Genomic DNA, 5687 nt, shown 5'->3' on the forward strand with positions numbered 1-5687 from the left:
AGGTGTGTTTATATGTATGTATGTATAAATAAGTACACTGTAGAGAACACTTGATTTGTAAAGTGTGTTTATATGTATGTATAAATAAGTACACTATAGAGAACACTTGATTTGTATGGTGTGTTTATATGTATGTATGTATAAATAAGTACACTGTAGAGAACACTTGATTTGTAAGGTGTGTTTATATGTATGTATGTATAAATAAGTACACTGTAGAGAACACTTGATTTGTAAGGTGTGTTTATATGTATGTATGTATGTATAAATAAGTACACTGTAGAGAACACTTGATTTGTAAGGTGTGTTTATATGTATGTATGTATAAAAAAAATTATTTTGTTTGTATTTTTGGTCATCTGGCAGTTTTTACCAAGAAGGCCTTTATTGAACTACATAGCCTGTAAAAATAACTAAAGTGTAATTTCGTAGTTTCCTCTTGCCTTTACCAGTAGATGCAACAAGATTTAAAAACATCCATGTTTACTTTGTTTCCTTTTATAAATGTGTTCAGTGAGAGACAATCACAAAAAAATACAAGTGATAATTTTGGTACACATGAAAATACAAGTATCTCAGACGGACGCATGAACTCCTCGGTATTTGGTATTTTCTATCTGTACGTTATGTATGCAACACACGGACTGAATTGAACGGCCGGGTAAAAGGTTTAGGCGTAGTCATCCACAAATGGAAGTGCGGGGCATGTTCAGTGGCAAATCTTGACTCAAACCTTGGATCTTCTGACCAGCATCCCAGCCTGATCATCAGCTATTATATATTTCCCAAACCACCAGTGTCACTTGCCACCTCTTAGGTTTAGCAAAAGCAAAATAAGACAATGGTAATATTCACCACTGCTAGTTGACTAACCTAAAATATGAAAAACATGGGATACCATACTGATTTTAATTGAATCAACACAGTGTATAAATGGATTGAGAGTTATCTATAATCATGTTACTAAAAAGCCCTTCCTACAGAAGATTGTATATATATATATATATATCAGTGAGAGTTTGTCAGATGTACCTTGCTCATCATTCCAACAATACTTAACTTCAACTTCCTCCATCAATTAGGAAAGAAGACGTCACTACAAAACATAAAATAGCATTTTATATTTAAACATTCACTGAAATCACTCCACGTTGTTTTTTTTTTCTTCTTCTTCTTCTTCTTCTATACAATCTGTAGTTATTGCAATTTCTGACTTTGAAAATTTTAAATTGCAATACATCCACAAAATAAATACGTATTTATGTTCTGTCAATCTGTTTTCTTTATTAATTACTGTACTACTTTCTGCCCGATGTTTGCAGAACTGTAACTTTAACATGAATTTCCAACATTTTTCTACTGTTGAATATTAAGAAGCCGTTAAAACAGCGTGTCTCTCTAAGGCACGTGATTCTGTTGTTCTATAAGTAAAGAAAGAGTGTGTTTTATAACCATAGCTTAGTTTTTATTAATGTCGAATTGTGTGTGTAACTATGATGTTATGGTCAAATCAAAGATATTTAAATAAGGTGTGTAGAAATGTTACATGAATGTTGTAAAGATTTCTGTCAGTGTATTTAGTTTTTATCTCTAAACATAAAACACTGTCCGATGGTGATAAGTAATTATAGCTTGTGTTTGATAAAGCATTTACAGTATTTTTGATAGGTATGTTGTTGTGAAACCACACTGTACGTAATGTTTGATACTAAATTATTCTACTGGAAACTGTCATCTGTGGTGTTTGATACAACATCCCTAGGCATTGTTATTGTCGTATCTTATGGTGTTTTTTGTAAGCTTTTTGATATAAGCTAACATTTATTGCTATAAATGGTTCTTCGTGTTTAAAAGCGAATGCGTTGATGTACTGCTGTTATCTTCAAACTTCGTCAAATAGTAATTTCAGTCAGTTACTATAAAGAAATATAAACCCATCTTTTTGTGATGAAAAGAAATGACTTTCAGGGGTCACAGTGATGCAAATTTGTGCAAAATATTCTGCCTTTTTTTTTTTACACCCAAAGCTCAGCTAGACATAACGGTAGGAGATCTCACACTTCACAATATACCAACCACTGTCATTTAAATATATTTTCTTATTTTTTGTCAGTTTTCCCACAGATGATGAGGTGTACATGGGCAGTCAGCTGTGGACTAGCCAGGACTGTTGTTTGGTTCGGAGTGAGAGATCATCCTTTGAACAGTTTCTGTCTTGTATGTTGACACTTAATCTCTTGCGGACACGGTAAACATTTTTTTTTTGAAACCCCCTAACACAATCTCTTTCTTATGTCTTTGTAAAACATCAGTTTAAAAGCTAGTCTACATTATTAATAACATTCCAAAAAAAAAAGAGTTGGATCTACAGATCTTTAAGCATGAGAAAAATAAGCAGAGTTTACTATGGTACTTAAACATAAGATCCAGCAATGAGTTATTTCAGAGTGAAAATGTTATCCCACAACTGACTTCACTTTACCAGTTGTCATTTATCTCTGGTGGTTTTATATCTTTCTTTTTTTCCTTTCTCTCTCTCTCTCATCATTCAAAAATTTTTAATGGATTTTTCCAAACTGTAGGAATTCTGATGACAATGTCATTGTAATTGAAGACATTTCGTAATACACTAAGTTGTCACTTTGGTACGCTGATAAAAAAAATGTTAAGTAATTTAATATTATGTCCTTTGTAATCTGCTGCAGTGGAAATTGTATTTTTGAAAATGCTGAGCTTGTAATAAAATTTTAACTGAATCATTTATTTGAGTGGAAATGTGTTGCTGATAACTGAAAGTGTTCATTATACAGTTTCTGGGTAATACAAAACCATGCAAGTCCATTTTTATCATTATTTATTTTACATGAAAATGTTCCAAGAATGTGTGGAATCTGTTAATACCACTTAGAAATGGTACATTTATCATAACCTTGTAGTTCACATGTCCTCATTTTTGTAATTTCAAACCATATATGTTTAGATACATGAAACTTGTACGTTGATTTTTTTATATTACAATCATAAAGCATTAGCTATAACAAAGCTAGGTTACCAACAAATATATATATAAAAACGATACAATTTAAAAGACAAGTCATGCAACGTAAAGCAATCATGCAAAACCAAAAAAATTGTAAAAAAAAGAAGAGCTTACACTACAACATAAAAGTATAATTAGTGTATCTAAACTAGTAAAAAAGTCCAAATAATCAAATGAGGCATCTTGCAAACATCGGTGGCACAACACACCTTCCAAGGGTGTGACAGTAGTACGAGAGACACCTTTCCAGGTACGACAGTGACACAAAAGTTATTGTGATTACTTTGTTCCATTTGCTTTCTTTGTTCATTATAGTAAGTAAATGTCTGGGTTGAAAGAATTAGCACTGTAGCCTTTGCTGGCTGAGTTGACACCATTTAAGTGCTACAGCTGACCAATGCTGTGAGAGAACAAAGGTCATGAAGTGATGTTGTCGACTGGTCAAAGAAATGATTTTACCGGATGAATTCAGGCACACTTTTTTGATTCAGTTATACTTGGTTTTCATCGTGACTAGTTTGGTGGAGAGTCATCTTGAGGGATGGAAAGCTGACGAGCTCTTAACCCTGTAGAGGCGATCATCCACTTTTCTACATCTAAATATCAATTGTTTTCACTTTCCATCAGATGTATCCAATCTCTGAAATACAGTTCAATTATCAAACACAGATTACTCTCCTTATTTTCTGATCGAATCTTCTGTTATTAGCGTGTCTTACTATCTGATACTCGTAAGGAAATTGGTTTACTTGAAAACACCAAAGTTTCAACTCCAAAATTTAAAATTTTTGTTGAATAACTTTTTATGGATATGATAGAACATTTAGTATTTAGGTTGGTGGGCCAGGCATGGCCAGGTGGTTAGGGTGCTCGCAATCTGAGGGTCGTGGGTTCGAATCCCCGTCCCACCAAACATGCTCGCCTTTTCAGCCGTGGGGGTGTTATAATGTGATGGTCAATCCCACTATTCGTTGGTAAAAAGAATAGCCCAAGAGTTGGCGGTGGGTGGTGATGACTAGCTGCCTTCCCTCTAAGTCTTACACTGCTAAATTAGGGATGGCTAGCGCAGATAGCCCTCGTGTAGTTTTGAGCGAAATTCAAAAACAAAAAAAAGGGTTGCCATGTAAGGTTGGAAGTTAGAAAGTAAAAGTGTAAAATGTGGGTGGAGTTTGGAATTTTTTTTGGGGAGGGGGCAAATTGTGTTTTGCCCCCCGGGCGCTAAATACCTTCACTGGGGTTAGAGTAGATAGCCCTTGAGTAGCTTTCCGCGAAATACGACAAAAAAAACTTTAGATATTCCATCTTACGCCCTCTAGGAAAGAAATATCTAAATTAAAATATAGCTTATAACAATATATATTTATATATATTCATGATGTTAGAAAAACACGTACGTTCAAGAAGTCTTGATAGAAATTAATATGACCCGAGCGCTTTCGAAAGGTGAACCTTTTTTTGTTCAGGGAAACTACATATATATATATTTAAACCTAATACTGCAAGATTCTAACAGTCTTGCGTATAATTTCGTACAAGCCTCCTTCCCGGTGGCTCAGCGAAAATTCAGAGGGCATATAATACTAAAAAATCTGGTTTTGATACCAGCGGTGGGCGGCAGAGCATAGATATCCCAGTGTAAATATCTAAGAAATTACAGATTTTATTTTCTATGTTAATATTATTACCAGTTGTAGTAATGTAACGTGTACAACGTACCTATTAATCTTCATTTGATCTTTGACCTATCTAAAAGGTCATCGGTTTCATACAGGGTTTTAAATTATGAAATATACACGTAATATCCTTTCGATTTTATCCCTCATTTTATAAGCTTTTCATTTAACCTACTTTACTTTTCCAATTGGGAAAAAGGTCATCAAGACTGCCTCTAACCTTTCTTTGAAGAGTCCTTCTTTAAGTTGACTCTTTGGTGTCGTTCTTTGGGTCATTTTTTAAAAGCATTTCTTACGGAGTGTAGCTAGACTTTTAAATCAACAAGGCCGAAGAGGGTTCAGGGGCAGAGTCCCCAGTCTGTACATTATATTAGGTCTATTATTTGATAGGTAGTAGATTGCGAAAATAGTGGCCACTAATCAAAATACAAATAAAATCAGAAGTTGTGGACAAATATTAAAAAAAGAAAAAGGTTAGTTTGAGATGTCATCGAAAACTATGTAAATAATCACACAATGCGCGTGACTGTAAACAGTATCTTATTTAATGTAGCATGAGATGGTTATTCAAAATATAATAATTTCCAAAACATTTCAACACAAAACTTGTGAAATGACGATATATTTTTACAAAATTCCAATCTGTTGGTAACAATATCCAGTCTTAATAACGTTTACTTTCCTTTAAAAACACGTTGCTGATAACATCTTCGCTGATTCAAGAACAATCAATACAGCATAAACCATTTTAATATATTGTTGCGTCATCGAGATCATGTGATTCTCACGCTCTCTACTTTCTAGAATTATCCTGTATTTTGGCGAATGTTCTAGTTCTTACTAGATATAGGGTAGGCGGATATATATAAGAGGGGACAACGTAACGCGGTAAGGTAATGTGTGAGTAGATAGTGAGTAATTGAACTGCAGTTAGAGAGCACGAGAGACGTTACAGCGTTTGTTTAGCGCGATTG

The 5687-nt window shown here is 33.9% G+C and overlaps 1 protein-coding gene across 1 annotated transcript in view; it reads left to right on the top strand.

The window, feature by feature from the left end:
- LOC106467258 (E3 ubiquitin-protein ligase RNF19A-like) overlaps positions 1 to 2763 on the top strand; it is a 16701-nt gene extending 13938 nt beyond the window's left edge. Inside the window, exons 10-11 of the mRNA XM_022395392.1 lie at positions 3 to 62; positions 179 to 2763. The gene's annotated coding sequence lies outside the window, so the exon portion shown is untranslated. The remainder of the gene's footprint in view (positions 1 to 2; positions 63 to 178) is intronic.
- The last annotated feature ends 2924 nt before the right edge of the window (positions 2764 to 5687 follow it).

Source organism: Limulus polyphemus, unplaced genomic scaffold (genome assembly GCF_000517525.1).
Source record: "Limulus polyphemus unplaced genomic scaffold, Limulus_polyphemus-2.1.2 Scaffold2547, whole genome shotgun sequence".
Lineage (NCBI taxonomy): Eukaryota > Metazoa > Arthropoda > Merostomata > Xiphosura > Limulidae > Limulus > Limulus polyphemus.